Genomic DNA, 20,767 nt, shown 5'->3' with positions numbered 1-20,767 from the left:
GGGTAAACCGAGTGGCCACACATCCTGTGACCCGGTGGCCCCACTCCCAGACGGCTTCCCGGAGAATCCTCGCTGGTGTCTAAGAGGACGTCCACAGGACATCAGCACAACACCTGGAAAGAGCCCAAGCGCCCAGAAACCCAGGAGCCGGAGCTGAGTCACATAGCGGAAGAGTCTACAGTCCAGAAAAGGGACGAGCCCCTGGGTTGCCATGGCAACAGGGATGGAGCTGCCAAACAAGAAGCAATGTTCCTAGAACAGAGCGGTTGAGGGTTCGAAGACAGGTACAGCTAAACAACGCATTGGTCTGGCGTAGGTCTCAGAGGCGGGGAATCTCAAGACAACAACCATTTTTAATAAAAATCAGGATAACATTACCTGTGGGGAGGGGGTGAGGAGGGAGACAGGTGGGGGAGGCCCAGGGGAGGCTTCTCCGTCCAGGTGGGGAGTGCGCGGGCGTTTGTTACAGTGCCCTCTACAGAGTACGAACTGTTGTCGCCTCCTTATTGATATTTCACAATAAAATAAATAATGAAAAGATCAATCTTCCTTCCTTTCAACATTAAAGAAAATTCTATGACTCTCCATCGGGAACAGAGCAAACGCAGAGGGCTTGGCGCTCCCCCAGGGAGACCGTGGGCCACGCCACCAGGGGAGGCCTCCACGCGTCTCTGTGGGAATGGGCCCAGCTGGCCCCGTGGCTGAGCCCCGAGGAGGGCGCTGGGACAGGGAGGATCTGAGACACCCCCGACCCCGGGGCGGAGAGGTGGTCTCAGGGAGGTGAGGGGCCACGAGGGCTCCGACCTCCCTGATGGAGAATCCGCGGGTGGAGTCGCGGCTTAGCGGGCAGGTGGGGGCCGGTGGGGACTTCAGGAGGTGGGGCCCCTCACGGCTTAGACATTAGGGGTGCCCAGAGCTCGTGCGGGGGACAGTGCAAGGACGTTCGGAGGGGAGGTGAGAGCCTTAACCCACACAGTGAACCAATCCCCGTGGGATTACCTGGGGGTCACTGAGGCCGCTGGGGTGCGGCTGGAGGGGTGGCCACTGGGGACGTCCCTTTGGGGCGCAGCCTTTGTGGAGCAGAGCCCTCTCTCTGAAGCCTGACGGCGTCCTGAGCTGCTGCCCCCACCACACTCCTCGGCCACCTGTCCTGCCTCCCTCCCGCCCCGGGGATGGACCCGGCTGTCCGTGGACTGAGACCTCCGAAAGCGGAAACAGCCTCCTCCTTGAGGGATACTCTCAGGCCTCTTGTCACAGAGACAGAAGACTGAGTGACCGTGGCCACCTTCACCCCACCAGAGCCGCGCTCGGGCCCAGAAAGCAACATGGAGCCGGGTGGTCAGCTCCTGAGGATGCGGGGTGCGAGGGTCCCCTGGAGGAGGCGTCCACAGTGGCACGGACCCGGCGGCCGACCTCAGCACCCCACCCCAGGCGAGAGCTTGGCCGGCTCCTCTGTCCTTCAGGAAGAGGGGACACGGCGATCGTGACCTGGCCCTGGTGCAGTGACCCTGGTGGTTTAAGGCCCCTGGATGCCCCGGGAGCCTCCGTCCCTTCTGCACGGCCACCAGGGTGACTGGGCTCCCAACACCCGAACAGCAACGTCACTCCCTGCGGCCCAAGTCCCCAGAGGTTAAGTCCAGGGACAGCAAATGGAAGGGATCCAGAAAGAAAAGAGACGGGGTGACCTCGGCCATCAGTGCCCCCCTCGGCCATCAGAGCCACCGCAGCAAGCCGCGGGGCAGGGGCACGTTTCCCAGAGGAAAATGGCCACTGGCTGCAGTAAGGGTCTGAGTTTTATGGGGTTCGAGGGGCTGAGTCCCAGCAGGAACTCGCTGGTCACAGCCGCTGGGCAGTCGGGGGGACAGCCGTGGATAAGGGAAGTTGCTTCGAGTCAGAGCCCAGCAGGCCCCTCTCTCCCTGGGGTTGTGGTTTTCCATGTCCTCCTAAGGACTGGGCAGACATCATGGGGGTCACACTGGGCACGGCCACTCGGCTGGAGGTGGGGCAGGCCGAGTCCCTTCTGGGCTCTCCCCACTTCCCCTCCTGCCTTCGCTCCGGCTGAGGCCCGGGCTTCTCTCTTATTCCCCTGAAATGATGGGACTTACCACAGACACCTCCCCTCGGGGCAGGAGGGCGGGGAGGGAAGTCCCCCGGCCCAGAGCCTTCTCCGAGAAGCCAGAAGCGAGGTGGTTCTGACAGGAGAGTGGCCTCTCCAGGCGCTGGCTGCTGGGGAAGGTCAGAAGAGCCGGGGGCAGTGGCCCACGCCTGTGATCCCAGGGCTCGGGAGGGAGGCTGAGGCAGGAGGATCGTGGGTTCAAAGCCAGCCTCAGCGACAGCGAGGCCCTAAGCCACTCAGTGAGGTCTCTCAATAAAATACAGAATAGGGCTGGGGTGGGGCTCAGGTCGAGGGCCCCTGAGTTCAGTCCCCAGCACCAATAAAATAAAAGGAGGGGGACAGGGGAGGGAAGGACAGAGAGCAGAGAGGAGGAGGGAAAGAAGAGGGGGGAGGGTCAGGGAGGGGGAGGGGGAGGGAAGGAAGACGGGGAGGGGGAGGGGCAGGGAGGGGGGAGGGGGAGGGAAGGAAGATGGGGGAGGGGGAGGGAAGGAAGATGGGGGAGGGGGAGGGGCGGGGAGGGGGGAGGGGGAGGGAAGGAAGACAGGGACACAGAGACGGGCTTACCCGGGGAGAGGGGGCGTCAGGCCCCGCAGGACCTGGAGCAGCTGGGGTCTCACCCAGAGCTGTGGCCTCTGTCTGTCCGGGTCCAGGTCCGGCCATCAGCCACGTGAGCCGGCCATCAGCCACGTGAGCCTCTCTGACGGGCGCCAGCTGCCTGGGGGCTGGGCTGCCTCTCCTGCCTCACACCCTTCAGGTGGCCCTGCCCACACAGGCCTCAAGGGCGCTGGGGGCAGCGGTCACCGACTCTGCGGCACCGAGATCCCCCACATCCCGCCCAGACCTGGGGGAACATGGACGCTCCTCGGCTCTGTTGGGTCTTCCTGCTGCTTCGGTTTCTTAAAAGAGAGACACCAAGTCTGGCAGTGGTGGACAGGCCCTCCGGGAGCGGCTGCCCACCTCCAACCTGGTTCTCCCTAAGCTGAGCTCCAAGCCAGGGGCAGCCATTGTCCCCACGTCCACGGCCAAACCCTGTGCCCCCCCCCCCCCCCCCGCGAAGTGTGGGGTCAGGCCCCTCCCCCGCAGTCTCCAGCGCCCTGTCTGCCTCCTGCCCTCTCCGACCCTCAGTGCTGGGAGGGAACTTTCTGGAACACCTGCCTTCCACCCCAAGCTCCCTGAGCCTGTGGGGTGAAGTGCGAGATCCTTGGCCTCGAACCTTCCCGCCGGCCTCTGCTGGCCTCCCTGGGCCACCCCCCAGTGCTCCCTCCTTCCCACCTCTCGGCCCCTTTGCTCGGACATCCCCGTCCCCCCACCGGCCCCAGCCCCACACCCCAGCTCTTTTCCTGCGGCCTCAAACCCTTCAGAGAATGGACCTTGGTGATAAATCAAAAATAATTCATGGTTCTCCTTACCTGGTGCCATAATCATGCTGTGCTTCCCCCCTCCATCCCCTGAGTGTCTGAAGGGCAGGGCTGGATCCCCAGGTCTAGGGCAACCGTCAACATGCCCTCCATGAGGATGCACGATCTCCAGCCACGTGAACGATGAGCTTTGAACTCGGGGCTGCTGTGTGGCCTTGACAAGTCCCTGAGCCTCTCTGTGCTCATCTCCCTGCCTTACGCCTGGGCAGGAAGATCTACCACCTGCTCCTAAACATGTAGCTCTCCCTGCCCGCCCCTTCCTCCGAGCCCGGTTCCTCTCCCAATGCCCAGGCACTTTATGGGTTATGTGTGTCCAGAGCCTTTCAAACATTCCTCCCCGTGGGTCTCCCTGAGCCCTCTGCAGATGATTTACGGACACGGAGTGCAGAGCCGGTCCGATCAGGCTGCAGAGCCTGGGAGACCCCGGCGCAGGGCCCTGGGAGACCCCTCATCCACAGGCATGCCAGCTCCCGAGCAAGCTGTGCTGGACGTGGACCCCGGGTCCTGGGACATCCTGGCCAGGGACCCTGCGCCCTCTGGAAGCCCAGCTGGGGGTCCTGGATGGCCCCCACCCCTGCGCACACACCTGCCTTTCCCTGACGCCGCCCACCTGCCTCATCTCCCCACCAACGGCCGCCCCGGGGGTGGGGGGCGGGAATCTTCAGCAGGGAGGCTCTGGGAAGCTTCCAGAAGCCCTGGCCTCCCCTGTCCACTCCCATAGCAAGCTTCCCACATGCTGCCCCCTGGGCAGATCCAGGGAGCCCCAAGGCTGCCCCTGACAGTGACTGACTCAGGACTCATGGTGACAATCTCTCCTTCCTCTCCCTCCCTCCCTCTCCCTTTCTCTCTCTCTCTCTCTCTCTCTCTCTCTCTCTCTCTCTCTCTCTCCCCCCTGACTTCACAGGGGACATGCCATCCAGAGGAGCCGCGGCAAGGAACGCAATAGCAGGAAACAAGACGCTACTGATGGCCTCCAAGTCCCGGAGCCTCAGCCACAGCCTCGGGATGCGGCCTCTCAGGAGCTGGCGCAGCCCAGGGAGGTGACCCGAAGTCTGGGCCTCCCTTTAAGACCCACCGTGTCTCCTGGAGAAGGCCCTTGGGCTGCAAGGCAGATTTGGGCCCTCCTGCCTCCCACCTCTGGCCCTGCCTGGCTCAGGCCCTCAGTGACATTGGCCACAGCCCTGCCAGGCCCCTTGGCCTCGGGCACCTGGTGGCAGCCTGAGCCCCCAGGCCTGTCTCTTCCCTCCTGGCACTGGATGGACGACCCGCTGCCAGGAGCTGCGCCCACTTTGACTTGGGGGGCTGGGGTGATGGCAGCCTGAGGGTGGGGCAGGCCCCTGGGCGCAGGGCTTGCTGGGGGACCCTGGGGGAGCCCCTGCCCCTGCAGACTTCTCCTCCAAGGTCGGGGAGCAGCTGGGGCTTCTCAGCCAGCAGGTCAAGCAGCATCCCCGCCGCTTCCCCTTCTCAGAAGGAAAGCAGGCTTCTGTCCCCCACGGTGGGCCCCGTGGCCCGGGTGGGGCCTGTCACCTAGACGTCACTCAGAACGTTTTTTAAGTGAATGAATTCTACAAAGCAACACACTTGACCTAAGGCTCAGGGGCAGAAGGAGCTCAGGGCAACGCTGAGACCTCACTCCAGTGAGCCTGTCCAGGGCCCCCCTGTCCCCAGGTCATCCCCACACACAGTGGGCTCTTCCTCTTTCCTGGCAGTTCCTGGGCTGACTGCGGAGACCTCAGGTCACCCCATGGGGGTAAGAGGCCCGATTCCTCAATCCCTCACCCCAGGAGAAGCGGGCCTGGCCCTCGGGTCTGGGTCCCAGGCCAGGGCTGCTGTGTGACGGCTCGGTTCTCAGACTCTGGCTGCTCCAAACCCCGACTAGATGGGCCTCCCCAAGCTCTGGCCGCCTCGGGAAGCCGAAAAGCAAACAGGCTGATTCCCAAAACCAAATATTTTGCCTTTGATGGGGGGCAGGTCAGGATGGATAAACAGACGGAGCCATCTCCGGCCAAGGAGGCCGCCAGGGAGGGCTGGGTTTGCACTGGACGGTGTTCAGCACCACTGCCCTAGCCCAGCAGGCCAGGAGGAGAGCCTGGCACCCAACCGGGCCCCCAGCCCCTGCTGTCTTCCCCACCCCACCCCCACCACACTGAGGTCCCTTCCCACCTCCCTCCCAAGCCCCAGGCCTGGCCTCCTGGCTCCCTGCACGTGTTGGGAATTAGTCTCCACCTCTCCACCGAAGCCCCCTCTCTGTGGGCTCAGTTTTAGGCCTTTGGGGCCACCCCAGGCTCCCCCACCCTCATCCCCTGGCCTGTGGGTTCCGTCTCTTGCCCCCCAGCCCCTCCCCCTCCCTCTCACCCCATCCCCGCCTCTCCCAGCCTGCAGGATCCCTCTCCTGGGAACTTCCTGTCCTGGATCCCTGGGGTCACCCCGGGTCACCTCCCTCCCTGGCTCTCTCCACCATGCGGGTGAAGGTCACCTTCTGAGGCTTCCCTACTCTGGGAGAACGAGGGTGAGGAGGCTGCGGGGGCTGGGGCTGCTGGACGGTACCCAGAGGGGAGGGCGAGGCCAGAAGAGGGGCTGGGGGAGGGGGAGTGAGGGACAGATGGAAGCCACAGGCAAACACTCAGGGGCTGCCCGGCCAGGTGCCCACCCAGCCCCAGGCGCTCGGGGGGATTCAGGCCCAGCTCCCCCACCCAGAGCCCAGCAGCGTCTGTTTGTTCTCAGGAAGAATTTGGGGGCATTTGTAGAGGCCAGGCCAGGGAGGACGAGAAGGCTCAGAGAGGAGGCCAAAGCCGCAGCCCCAGGCAGGAGGTGGCAGAGCAGGGCTCAGGCCCCTGTCTCTCTCTCCTTCATGTCACCATGTGGGAGGCACTGACCTAACTGCTGCCCTGGCTTCTCAGGCTCCCAAGTCAGGGACCATCTCAAGCAGTTGTGGGATCCAAGGAGACGGTCAGAGAGGGCCTGGGACCTTCACCCCAGTCTGTGGTCACAGAACCCTTCCCTGACGCTGTGCTCCCTGCTCCAGCCCCGGGTCATGGCTGTCCCTGTCCCTGCCATAGGAGGAAAGTGGGAGAGTCCTTTGAGGAATTGGATTCCTGCCTCCCGGCCTTGAGGGTCCAGGAAAGAGACAGTTTGGAGGTGGAAACCCAAGCCCCGGCTTTAACGTGAACCTCGACGTAGGTTCCGGGGCCATCAGCGCGGGTGGGCAGGGTGACGCAGGCCCTGGCAGCGACCCACCTCGGACACCGGAGGAGCTGCAGGTCTCAGGTGGGCGGGGCGAGGGCGGGGCCGGAGCTGCAGGTCTCAGGTGGGCGGGGCGAGGGCGGGGCCGGAGCTGCAGGTCTCAGGTGGGCGGGGCGAGGGCGGGGCCGGAGCTGCAGGTCTCAGGTGGGCGGGGCGAGGGCGGGGCCGGAGCTGTGGTCGCTGGTCGCTGGCTGGGCGCCTCCCCTCTTCTCCCCGCCCTCCCAGCCGTCAGGGTACATTCTCAGGACAAAAGCAGAGGATCCAGGGGGCGTGGACGTCTGCCCAGGTGTGCGGCTGGTCCAGGTGGAAGCTGGAGTCGGACCCAGGGTGGGAGGTGCCACGGCCAAGGGCACGGGGAGGTGGGGAGACCTGGGGCGGTCATCACCGTCCAGTGGCCGTGGCTCCGTCTAACAGCGCTGTGTCTGCTCGTTCTAGGATGGGGGGGAGACCCGTCTGGCCACATTTGTTCCACAAACACGTCATCAGTGCTCCTGGGGCACCCGCACAGCGCAGTGAGCCACGGGATGGCTGACGGCCACCGGAGGCCAGGGAGCCGGAGACCCCGGGGGTCTGCAGGGGAGCCAGAGCGCCCCGTGAAGAACCCCTTGGGCAGCCCTGAGCCATTCCAAGGCCCTGCCCATTCCGTCTGCCAAGTAATTCCCCCCACACCCGGGGAGGGGGACAGCACAAGGGGCATTTCCTCCCTTGGACACACCAGGACCCTGAGGCCCAGAGAGACCCACCAACTTGCCTGAGGTCACACAGCAAGTGCACAGCAGAGCCCCACAGAATCTCACTAAACCTGGGTCTGCTGAACCCACGTGGCTCTTTCCAGAACAGCAGCCTCCTGAAGAGCCTCCTTCAACAGATTCCTAACACCATCCTGAGCCCCCAGCTGTCCCACTCTCCTGCCTCCTGCCACCTCCCTGACCTTGCCCCCGGCTGCTCCAGCTCTCTCTCAGGAGCCAGCCAGCGAGGGGGCCTCCCCTGAAATGGTTAAAGCTCCCAGAGTCCCTTATGAATATTTCATGTGACTTGTCTGCCGAGATAACCCCAGGCCGCCGATGCTGACCTCATTGCACCTGCAGGTTTAATTGGTCCGAGCAGCCGGGCCTGTACTCAGTGCCCAGAAGTCCGTGTGACCCTGACTTGACTGTAAAACCAAGGATTGGGCTCTCTGGAGACTCTGGCATTTTAACTCAGCCATGGCCAAGGGATGGGAAAGGGTGGGGGACAGTCACATGGGGGACACCACCTGCCCACGCTTGCCGCGTGCCCAGAGGCCAGCCTGGCCCGAGTGCGTGATGGAGGCCACCTCCCTGACGGGCTCCGCACCTGCCCACAGACCGACCGCTGCTTATGAGCCCAGACTGAGCGCCGGGGTCTGGACGTCTTCTGCACCATGACCCTGAGCTGGCCTAGCCTGGTGGTGACGGCGGATGCTCCAGATCAATGGCTTCACATGCATCAAACATGCACTGCTGCAAGGCAAGCCAAGCAATTAAAAAAAAAAAAAAAAAACCAGCTACAAACTTCAAATCAGGCGGTTGCAGTTCAGGTCCTTCTTTATTATTGCATTAAATTACAAGATCTGACATCCAGGCTCATGGCCACTGCGATCTCAAAGTAGGTATAGCAGAAAGGCTACTCTAAGGTCCCCGCCACAAATGTGGTGTGACATGAAGATGCCCGTGACTTCCGCTGCGACCACGTCACAGGGGCTGCTGATCTATCTGGTTCGTGGCTCACGTTCACTTGAAGGATATGCTGAATTCCAGTGAGAGATGAGTGGACGCAAAGTTGTCTTTGTCTCCCACCAAGTTTGTCACAGATGCCCCTGGTTGGGGCCCAGCCTAACAGCCCTGGGACAGTGAGTGGCCTCGACCTCTTTTGGCCTCAGATTCTTCATCTGCAAAAAAATGGGTTTGGGGCTTAAAAACCCACGTGTGGCTGGAGTGCGCCCTTGGAAAGTGCCACTTCCCGGCCTCGGTTGGTTCACGGGCTGGAGACTGGGGCGCCTTCCTCGCCGGCTGTTGGGATGAGACGGCGGGAGAAATGGCCGGCAGAGGAGCCAAGCAGGGGCGCTCCAGGTGCCCTGGCCCTCTGCACCCCCAGGGACCACCTGGAGGCCCGCATCCCTGCTGGCATTTTAGGAGCCTTGCTTCTGTTCCTTGGAGATCGCTGGATGCTGGGTGACTGTGGCCTTGAAGATTCAGGGCATCCGGCGAGCCTGGTGCAGGGCCTGGTATGAGACGGGCACTCGCCGTCCACTCCCGCCCCAAGAGGCTCACGTCTCCTCCCCCGAGACTTCCGGCTTTTCCATAAACAAGAGGCTGCCCACCACAGAGGTGGACGGCCAGACAGTCTGGGGGTTGTGGCTTTGTGGTTGGGAGCTCATGGAGCGGCTGGGCCTCTGGTTCCCAAAGGAAAACCGGGGACTCTGTCCCATCCAGCCTGTTCCGGGCATTTCAGCACAGGCTGGACGCTGTCCGCTGGGCGACGGATCCTTGAGGTTGCTGCCCGGTGAGCCGGGGACGGGAGGGGGACAGGCTCTGTGGCCTCGGATGCCCAGGAAATCCTGACGGTACCGCAGAAGTGGACTCTCTCCCATAACTGGACCCATCTTTGGTTTAACAGGTCCTGATTTCCCGCTGGTTTGCAGCTTGATGAACACAGAGTTTGTTGTTGTTATTTCCTCACCTGCAGCTCCAGCAGGACAGACCCAGGGTGGGACATGAAGGGGATGTGTGGTGGCGGCTGGTGGCCGTCCTTCCACACCCACCGAAGGCAGGAGCCAGACGGGTGGCCCCGGGGCCTGGCCATGCTCGGGGTCGGGGAGGGGCAGGTGGAGAGAGGAGGGCTTCCGAGCGCTGGTCACGGGGAGCGAGGGGCGCTCTGCCGCCGCCTTCCCCCTTGCTGGCCTCACACCCCGCTGCCCTCCAGGGCTGCGCGTCAGAATGTTGCCATCAGCCTGCGGTGGAAAGACCACCTCTTCCAAGAGGCCACAGGGAGTCCCCTGCTGGTGACAGCCCATGCCCCTCACTCAGCACTGCGGGTCCCATGGTCCCCCCAGAACAACAGGTTGACGCCCTAAACCACACCTGGGAAGGGCGCTTGCTTGGAAGCTGGTCCTTGACTAGGAAGGGTCCTGACTCCGCGAGACAGGGACGGGGAGGAGGTCGCGGGACTCCAGAGGCAGAGACCGGCGGGCAGCTGTAAACTGGGCAAGGCCGGGATCGCAGCCTCACTGGAGCCGAGGGCATGGAGGGTTCTGTGTGGAGGCCCAGATTCCAGTCCCCAGGGAGAGAATTTCCGCATTTACATCCCAGCTCAGGAAGGAGGCTCACAGCTGACAGCTCAGCACTAAGTAGGTGCTCAGTGAACTTCCTTGCCCAGCGAGTGGTTGGAGGAGGGTCCGAGCCTGCCCAGGAGGATCAGCCGCTGATCTCTGCATCCCCAGATGGCCTGTGGGGGCCGAGGCCCCATCCTCTCGCCTCTCCCTGTGGCCTCCAGCCTGCCTCTGCCCTGGCCTCCCTGCCTCCACTCTTGGCTCCCGTCCACTCCTCCCCTGAGTCCTAGGTCCTTCCAAACCAGTGGGTCTTTGGGCCTGCTGTGCCTGCAGTGCCTTGGCGCACACTGCCCCACCCCTCGTCCCCAGGCCGACCCCGCCCGTCCCCCACCGGAGCGCCAGTGTTCCCTTCCCAGTCGCTCCCTGGAGGCCACCCACCTGTCACTCCAGGGTCATTTCCCCTGCTCTGGCGCCCCTGGAACTTCCTGTGTGGACACCCCCAGCACCCTGTCCCCCTGTCCCATGGCCCTCCATGGCCCTCAGCATCTGGAGCGAAAGGTCCTCAGTTCTCTTCTGTGTGTCCTGGTGCCTGTGGACGGAGGGGGACCTGGACGGGGAGGGACCTGTGGACGAGGGACCTGTGGGTGTCTGAGGGGGATGAGTGGTGAGTGGCTGCTGGTGATGCTGGGCTGCGTGGCCTGGGGCAGGGGAGTGCCCGCCTTGGCCTAGGGAGCTCTGAGATCCTTTCCACGGGCCGAGCCCTGTCCAGGGCCTGCAGGCCCACTGACCCGGAGGCTTACGGGAAGTCCAGGCAGGAAGAGCTGAAGGGACATTGAGGGAAGGTCTGGTCGGCCCTCCTCAGATCAGAGACAGGGGACACACGATTCGAGAAAGGTGGAGGCTGGTCCCGCCACACGACCCTCACGGGGCACCCTGCCAAAGCCCCAGGGTTTGGCCAGTGCCCAGGCAGCTTTCTAAACCCAGCCCTTCAGCATCAGGGGCTTGACTCGGGGGACCTGGTGGAGGGAGAGGGAGGCGAGTCCCAAGCTGCTCAACAGGGCTGGAGGCCAGGCCTCGGGGCTCCTGCAGGCCCAGGGCTGGTGCAGGTCTGGCAAGGGCCCTGGGAGGTGGCTGTATTTGCAGAGGAGGAATGGAGGCTCCGTGGCCCCGAGTCCCACAGTGGAGCTGGGATCCGAACCCAAGCCCGCCTTGCCCAAGGCTGTGGGCTTCCCGCGGCCTCACGGTTGCTCCTCCTGGTAAAAGCCCTGGATTCCAGGTCAGGGGTCAGCCTCAGAGATGGCCAGTTCAAAGAGCAGCAAACCCCGGCCTCTCGGGTGCCTGGAGAAGACCCCACAGTTTGTAGAGTAGAAATCTCAGGAGGCCCCAGGCCCTTGAAGAAGCCCCTCCTCCACGTGGAGCAGTTAAAGCGCGAGAGAGGGGACAAAGATCCAGGCGGGGGCTCCGAGGCAGGGTGCAGGGTTTGCATCCATAGTGGGATGAGGTTAACACAGGAGGCAGCCTCCCTTTGGTCACGTTAATAGGGGTGGAATGTCCAGAAAGAGGGAGGTGATTCCTCTGCTAGAGCTTGCAGGAGCCAAGCAAAAGTCTGAGCTGGGTCCACTGCTGGGCTCTCACACTACAGAGACATGGCCCTGTGAGGGGGCTGGGGATTTTCAGCCCAGAGAAGACATAGCAGGAAATGAAACTGTCATCTGTCCCTTGGGGGCTCTCCAGTGAATGACAATTAGACAGAGTCCTTCAGGTTTAAGAGCTGGAACAAGGACCAGCAGCCAGAGGCAGTAAGGCTGCCCAGCACCTGGAGACCCTAGGGGCTGCCTCAGAGGGAAGGACCCTGACCCGGGGCCTGGGGGCCTGCATTTAAGATGGCTCTGTGGCAGACAGGCTTGAAAGTCACTGTCCATGAGCCCAGTGGACAGCGCCACCCTCAGCCCTCAAGCCTCAGCCCCAGGCCCTGCCCTGCACTGCACAGGCCAAGAGGCCTGGGCTGGTTGAGGTGGACATTACATCCGGGGCTGGTCCCTCTCCATCCTGACCCCCCGAGGGAGTGGGAGGATGCTGGGAGCCATCAGCTGCGGCAGGAGGAAGCTCTTGATCCTGGGAGGCCTGGGAGCCGTTTCCAGTGACGCTACGATGGCCCGTGTTGTGGTCAGCTTGGCCAGCCGTGGGGTCCAGACACGCAGCCAAACATGGCCCTGGACATTCCTGGAGGGTGTTTTCACGTGAGATTAACATTCGAATCCGCAAACAGGGCATCTCCCTCCAAGGTGCTGAAGGCCTCCAGAGAACAGAACGCACCCCCCACCCCCCACCAGGAGGGAGCTCTGCAGACCTGGACTTGGACTTGGACTTGGGCTCTTCCCGGCCTGGTCTGCCAGCCCGCCCTGCCCATGTTGGGCTTGCCAGTCTCCGTGACTGTGTGAGTCAATTCCTTAAAATAGATTCTGGCTACATACCCCCCGCATCGGCTCCGTCTCCCGAGAGCCAGGACGGCCATCGGGGAGGGAGACCAAGGAAGACCCGACTCTCACAGAGGCCACTCTGCGCACCCAGGACAGCCGCAGCCGAGGCCCCGCGACGGGAAGCCCATCCTGCCAACACCTGCTCCTCCTGCTGAGAAGGCTCCCTGGCCCCCGGCACCCAGGCCCGGCCTCCGCTGCTGGAGGATCTGCAGAGGGGATCACAGGAGGAGAGGGGGGGAGGGAGGCTTCTGGTGACCAGGTCAGCCAGGGCCTTGCCAGCTCCGGGGCCCTCCACATGTCCTACTGAACATGGCCCAGGACGGAAGTGGGTACTGTGACCAGCTCCGCTTTGCAAACGGGGGACCAAGGGGCAGGTAATGTGACCTGTCCGGGTAGAAAGTGGCAGCACTGAAACCCACACCTGACCTACGTGTCTCTCCCCGCTGTCCCGGGACCCGCCTCGGGGTTCCTCCTTTACCAGGGGCTCCTCGATGGCCCTCCCGGGAGGCACAGCGCACCCACCGGCTCAGACGTGCCCAGTACGGGGCCCGCAGCTGGAGACTCTTTCCAAATGTCTCTGGCACTTGGTGGTGAGCGCAGGGCAGGGGAGAAGGGTGGGCCTGGGTCACGTGGTGTGGGCTTGGGGACAGGCCCGAGGAAGGTCCCTGGGAAGGGCTGGCCTGGCGAGCCATGAGATGCCAGGAGTGTCCCCCGGTGTCTCCAGGCCTCACGCCAGCGTTCCCTAAACCAAACCTGCTGACTTCCCACCTGGGACCTGATGGGACACGGCTGCCCGTGACACTGCGGTTCTGAGAGTCACCCTCTCCTCCCCAGCCGTCCCCTCACAGCCGAGCCCTGCCAGCTCTGCCTCCTAACAGACCCCGGGTCCTCTGCTGCTTGTCCCTGCACTGCCGGCCCCTGGCCCCGGCCGCGGCCCCCACCTGGACCAAGCTGCCCTCTCCCCTCCCTGCTTCCCTCCGCCTCTCAGCCTTGGGGCACCCCGCAGATCCCCCCGGGGCCTGCCTCCCCAGAACCTTCTGTGGCCCCTGTTGCCCGTGGACGCAGCCCAGCGCACAGCAGCTCTCTCTGGGGCCCCACCACAGCTCCCTGCGACCCCCTCTGCCCCGTCCTCGGGCCCTGCACTTCGTCCGCCTGTGCTCCTGGGCTCCCGCAGGCCGCTCCCCTCGCCTCCCCTCGGTGCCCTCCGGTGACACTTCCGTCCTTGAGAAGCACGCCAGGCCTCAACACCCTGGGAGCCCCCTGGCTCTGCGCCCGCCCCGCAGCCAGGTGCCCGGTCTCTCCGCCGTCCCTCCCTCCTCGGTGTCTCTGCGCGCTGCCTCGTCCGTCTCTGCCACCCCGTGAGCCCTGTGCGTAGGGCAGGGACGAGTCTGTCCTCTCCAGTGACCAGCTGTGGGCCTGCTGCACACGAGGGTAGAGAGCGAGATGGAGTGAAGGTGGTGCTGAGAAGGAGGAGGAGGCGTCCCAGTCTGGGCAGTGGGGGTCTGAGAGGCGCCCTGCAGGACAGCTCGGGCTTCGGTAAGCAGGGACAGGCGCTGGCCGAGTGTTCGTGTGAGAGCAACGTGGGCACCAGCCTCACAGGCCAGGGCTCGGCGGGACCAGCCCTGGCACTCAGTCCACAGGGCCTCTGCCCTGCCCCTCCAGCGGGAAGAGCGGCCAGACTCCAGGGCGAGGGCCTCACCTCCAGGCCCTGGAAGAACACCCATCTGCATTCCCCACGGCCCAGCTCCCTCCCTCCACCCTACAGTGGCCCTCCCCACAGTGACCCTCCCTGACTTTACCCTCCGCTGGCCGGAGGCCTACACCTGTCAGGAAGGGAACCAGAGTCCCTGGGTGCAGGGCTCAGGGAGGCCCAGGGCCAGCCTCTCCTGCGGGTCCCCAGACCCTGTGCGCTGGGGGGCCAGGCGGAGGAGACGGGAGAAGACCAGTTTCTGTGCTAAGAAAAGTCTGTGGCTGTGTTGCGGGTCTCTATAGTAACCAGGAGCTCCTACGACTGTCTCCAGAAACCCACAAACAAGAAGGCGGATTTTCTCCCAAATTGGTCAGTCTGTGCAGGAAGCCGGCCGTGGGCTGCAGGTTCTGCCACGCACGTGTGCGATTAGAAGCCAGGCAGTGTGTCCTTCCCTGCCTGGCCAGGAGCTGGGCTGACCGGAGCCCGTGAGCGCCCCCGGGCCTGTGAGCTGCGGGGAGGCAGTTCAGTCTGGCTCTGGGTTAAGGAAGAAGGAAAAAAAAAATACGAAACAGAAGAAAAGTGACTCGAGGCAGGACTTTGAGCTGGATACACTTTGGGGGTCAGAAAGGACACCAGGCCACTCTAGAAGCCACTTGTGGGGAGAGGAAGGGGAGATAAAGAGGGAAGGGGAAGGAGAGGGAGGGAGGTTTGGGCCTCTGTCTGCTAAACACCGAGTTTTGCCAAAATCGAGAGGCCAAAGGGCACCGTAGTTTAGGCTGCTGATCACCTGCTGGCCGACCCCAGCTGGCCAGGGCCAGTCCACTGAGCTCAGAGTCCAGCACCGTTCCCTTCGGTGCTGGTGTTGGGTCTTGCTGAGCCTCTGGGTCTCTGTGAGACGGAGCGAGGAGATTAAATGATCGGATACCTGGGAAGAGCTCGGGACCCAACCTTGCCGTGGCCAGTGGTAAGCACCGCGAAGTCTCTCCCAGTCACCGCGAGGTGTGTGCGTCCTCCTCCTTCAATTTTAGGTAAGGAAACAGGAAAAAGGAGAGTGAATCCCTGGCCCAGGTTACATGGCTGGTAAGAGGCAGGACAGGACTCAATTCCTCGTGGGGCAGGTCCCCCCTCCCTTGACATCTGGGGGAACCGCCTGCTGTGCCCCTGCCGAGGGGAGGTGGCAGGACCCCTCCCGACTCCTGGGGTCTCAGTCCTCCAGTGGGTGCCCCCCACCGACGCACATCCCTGTGTGGCGGGGCTCACGCAGCAGAGGCCTCCCTCTCTCCTTCTCTTAGATGTAGGAGTCCCAGACCTGGGGACCGTGACCCCATCCTGAGGTCCTTCCTCCATGGCCCCTTCTCATGTGGTCAGCAGAGGGCTGGGGGGGAGCAGAGGTGGGCTCTGGCCCCAGCTCTGCCCCTCACCAGCTGAGCAGCCTGGCACAGTGACTCTGAGGGGTGGAGCCAGGGAGCCAGTTCACACCACGAGGACCAGCCGTCCCGCTCCCCTGTGAAGACGGAAAGACCAGCGTCTCCTCCTGTGGCCGCAGTGAGAGTCATGCCCCACCTTCCCGGTGGCCAGTGGATGCACGTCCTTAGGACGGGCGTCAAGTCGAGGTGCCACTTCCGCCTGGGGGGGTGCAAGATGACCCCAGGTGGTTCCCAAGCCACTCCCGTGTCCCCTTCCTGGACAGCCCTGTTCCATCGGTTCCTTCTCTGCAAGCCGTCTGTCAGCCATCCAAGACCAAACAGCTCCCTGTGTGGCCTCCCCCTCTGCAGCTGGAGGAGCCAAAGCCCCTTCCCCTCCCTCAGGAGGCTCAGCACCCACTGCCTTCCGGGCAGAGGTGGCGGAAGCGTGGGCTTTGGAGTCCGGCCGCCTGGGCCCCAGCTTGGCGCTCTGCTCCTTATTGGTCATGGACCCGGCTTCCTCTCTCTGGGGATGTCATTTCCTCTAAGGATTCCATAAGGATTCAGTGAGCTCAGAGCTTTCAGACCCATTTTCCTGGGTGCCCCAAAGGGCTGCAGGGAGGGGGCAGACTCAGAGATGGGGAGGGCCCCGGTCACCCCCCCAGAGCGCCACCTGCTTTACGCGGCCAGGTGCAGCCTGTGACGGTGGGTGCGGCAGAGGATCCCACGGCTGGACATACGCAACTCGCTGCTCCCTGGTTTCTTTATTAAATGGCTCAGCTAAAAAAACCAAACCCCAAGGAAGGGGGAGAAGGCCGCAGGAAGGGTGCCTGCCAAATATCAGGTGAGTCACCTCAGGTGTGCAGGCCACGGAGCGGGGGTCACCGAGGCTGTGACCCAAATATACCTCGAAGGCTCCAGCTGAGACCTGGCCTGCCATGAGCAAAGGAAAGGGAAGCTCCAAGGACTAAAGCAGCCGGCTCAGGTCCATTCCCCGCAGGCCATGTTCCCCGGGACCCTGTCCCAGAGGGAAGGCCCAGCAGGAAACAGCCTTGAAAATGGGCGGAGGGGCACAAGAGCTGGGAGGCTTGGAGGTTGGCCTAGCTGCTTCTTGCTAGGGTCTGCTGGACTGAGAGGGCGCCAAGAAGGACTGGGACCGGCCACCTCCCTGCCCAGTTTGCACAGATGCCGGGACAAAGACTTGCAGGGAGCCTCTCCGCGGTTGGAGCCACAGCGCCACCTGCAGGCCTGCTTCTGCATTGCAGGCCCCCCCAGGCCACTTCAGAACTGCAGGTCCCGGGCCAGTGGTGGGCGCTCCAAGCAAATGTGCCCCATCTGTGAAGGCCATCTGCTGATGTGCTGTGGCAGAGCACCTTGGGTGGAGAGAAAGGTCACTGCTACACGTGAGCTCAGTCAGGGCTGGGCGCCAGGTGGAACCCTGGACGAGCCCAAAACCAACCCCCAGTTCTGAAATGGGGGAGCCGAGGCTCGAGGCCTGCCCACAGGGTTTGGGGTCAGAGCTGGGACCTGAATTCAAACTTCAGCAGCGCTCCATGCCCCTTGGTGGGTGTTCACCTGTTAATCCCACCACCTCACGTTAGCCTGTCCCTTGACAAAACACCTGAGGGGACAGCCTGGGGGGAGGGGATTTATTCTGGCTCATGGTTCCAGGGGGTCCCGTCCATGGTGGCCGGCGCCGTTGCCTTGGGCCTGAAGTAAGGAAGAACGCCATAGTAACGGGCTTGGCGGGTGGAAGCTGCTCCCCTCATGGCCACTGGGAAGGAGAGAGAGAGAGAGAGAGAAAGAGAGCGAGCGCAAGATGGGGGCAAGGTGTTCCTTCCGGGGCATGCCTCAGAGACCCTCCCCCTCCAGCTAGGCCCCCAAAGGCCATCAAATCATACACACGTCAACGTCACCCATGAGGACAGAGCCTCGAGGTCCAGTCGTTTCTCCAAAGGCCACCTCTGAACATGGCCACGCTGGGGACCTTGCCCCATGGAGCTTTTGGAGGACATCCAGATGCCCACCATAGCCCCGACTGTACCGCGTAGGAGACAGCCCCGGCCACCTGCAGGGCGCACACTCGGGAGAGCTCCCTCTTCATTCAGAGATGTCACGTGGCGGCGTGGAGTTTAGAGGCGACTGTTGCAGCTGAGCCTGGGAATGTGGCTTCCCTGGGGCCCGAGGAGAGGCCTCGCTATCCCTGTGGATGCAGAGGGACTTCGTTCACAGGACTCACCTACATTCCAATACGCCCTCACGCCCTCTCCATCTGGAGAATCCCCCTCACCCTTCACAGCCCCTCACAAATGCCCAGCCCTGGAGGTCTCCCGGGAGTCCTTCTCCAGGCCACTGTGCACAGGTGTTGATCATGGCACGCATCCCCGTACTGGGATGGTCAGTGTGTCTGTTTGTCTCAATGGACAGTTCTGGGGGGGACCCAGACCTTATCTTCTTCATGTCTCCAAAACCTGGCCCAGAGCCAGCTACAGAGCAGAGAGGTGCTCAGAAAACACTGGATGGATGGGTGGATGGATGATGGATGGATGGATGGATGGATGGATGGATGATGGATGGATGGATGGGTGCATGATGGATGGGTGGATGATGGATGGATGGATGGGTGGATAGATGATGGATGATGGATGGATGATGGATGGATGGATGGATGATGGATGGATGGATGGGTGGATGGATGATGGATGGATGGATGGATGGGTGCATGATGGATGGATGGATGGATGGATGGATGGGTGGATAGATGATGGATGGATGATGGATGGATGGATGGGTGGATAGATGATGGATGGATGATGGATGGATGGATAGATGATGGATGATGGATGGACAGCAGGATGATACAGGGATAATGGGTTGGTGGATGGGTAGGTGAATCAATGGGTGATGGATGGGTGGTTGGGTGGATCGATGAGGGATGGTAATGGATGGAAGGATGGCTGGGTGGACAGCAAATGAGGTGAGAGTGAGCGACGGGGAAGTCACCCTTTGTACCCTAGAACGGGGACGTGTGTGCCCTGAAGACACTTGTATCCAAGAGCGTGTGCTTCTGAGCCAGGGACAAAATGCTTCACTGAGTGTGTCGGGAGCACAGTGTGGGCCTCCGGCTCCTCCCCACCTGCCCCGGTTTCTAGGAGAACCCGGTGGAAACCAGACGGCGTCTCTCCAAGGTGCCCGGGCTGCTGCCTGCGCAGGAATCCTCTGCAGAGCTGGTCCAGCGCAGGATCGGCCCTTCCCGTCCTGGTGCAGTCTGAGTGGGGCTTGGGAGCCTGAATCATCAGCTGCACACCACCCAGTGACTGACTGCGTAGGTGAGTGTGACAGACACTGACGAGGAGCAGCCCATGGGAACGGGCTGCCGGAACAGCCTCTGCTGACTGGCTATTATGGCCTACATCTGAAATGCCCCCCGACAACTCAGGGGTTGAAGGCTTGGGTCCCGAGGCGGCAGGGCTCACAGATGGGCCTTTGGGAGGTGACCGGGTCAGGAGGGCTCTGGCCTCGTCCAGGGTGAGTCCAGCCATGAGAACACGGCTATCGGGCTCCTGGGAGGGGGACTGGGAGGGGAAGTGGGCCGCTGTGGCGTGGCTTCCAGGGCTCTGGTATTCCCCTGTGCTTGCTTCTGTCCCCTCTCCCTCTCCCAGGTCACCACAGAGTGAGCCGCTCTGGGCCACACGCGCAGTGCTGCCCGTCACGCTGCTCGGCCTCCCAGAGGCTCAGAGGCAACACAGCCGGGGGACCGCGGACTGAGACCTCAGGCGTCGTGAGCCGGAAGAAGTCTTCTGTCCTTTAAGTTGATCTCCTCGTCACGGTGATGGGAGCTAACACAGGGGACCATCCAGAGAGGTCGGGGAATTGGCCCAAAGTCCCGAAGATAAGAAATGGCGGCAAGGACCTGTAGGGTCCTCAGACATCTGGGAGCCAGAGGGAGGGCTGGGCTCGGCCCCCACACCCCACCTGCACTCCGTCCCAGCCCCAGAGGGCCGCCCGCTGCCTGGGAAACGACAGCAACGGCAAACGACAACCTGGCCTTTCCCTGCAGCGAGAGGAGAGGCCTCCCCAGGGGCCGCGTCCCTCCCTGCTTACCGGGCAGAGGAGCCAGCACTGCTCTGCGTCTCTTTCCCTAAACACAGCGCTGGTTCCCAAGTGCCACCAGACCTGGAGCACCGGCCCGTGTTCAGGGTGGAAAGAGCTCAAGGACGAGGGTTCTGACCAGGAAAAGGCAAAGGTCCTGGCAGCCACGGTGGCCAGGCTCTCCTCCTGGCCAGATGGTGAGCCCCGGGAGGGAAGCGCATTGGAAGGCCAAAGGAGGAAGTGCGCCCGCTGCCCAGACCCCCGCACGCCCTGTGGTCCCGTACCCTGAGCTCCCGCCACACTGCATCTTTTGCTGAGCACCTACTATGTGCCAGTTCCTATATTTGGCCCCTTACTTGTGGGAAGCCATTCTGGCACGTGATTTGAGTTACCTCCCTGGCTGGGTGAGAGGCGCCTAGTCACACTGTGTCAGAGCCTTCCCCACCCTGTCCCAGGTGCCAGGGCTTGTCCGTGTGGGGGTGTGCCTGACCACTGACCCGAAGACCAATCACTGACCCTGACCTTGGAATGCTGCCCCCCTTGACCTTCATTGGATGGAATTTTCCCCTGAATTTTTTGTTCCCCAGTAAAAGCCCACTCCCTGGCGTGTTCCCTCTCTCTCTCGCTGGCCTCTCGTGTTAACCTCGCCACCTCATTAGGTGGCTGGAGGCAGGAGCTAGGAGGAGCCGCCTCTGAGCTGGGCAAATAAGGTCACGAGGATTAGGTCTCTTTAATTTTAAAACTCACTAGTTAATTTTTATGCTTTGAACCTCTATTATGAAGCTAGCGTGCTGGTCACTGTTTTGGCTAACGCCCAGAAACACCTTTTAAGTCTAACCATCCTCATAACCCTGGGAGACTGTAACATCACGTCTGTTTCTCACAGAAGGTACCCAAAGGCAAAGTGACTTGCCCCGAGTCCTGAGCCGGTCAGAACTTGAATCCAGGCCTCTCTGCTCTCCCGGGCTCCCTGGTGCCAGGATGCTGCTCCTCACAGGCCCAGCCTCCTCCCCTGCTTCCTCCATCCTGAATGCCC

The sequence above is a fragment of the Callospermophilus lateralis genome, chromosome 2 (assembly GCF_048772815.1).
Source record: "Callospermophilus lateralis isolate mCalLat2 chromosome 2, mCalLat2.hap1, whole genome shotgun sequence".
NCBI lineage: Eukaryota > Metazoa > Chordata > Mammalia > Rodentia > Sciuridae > Callospermophilus > Callospermophilus lateralis.
This window is presented reverse-complemented; position numbering follows the sequence as displayed.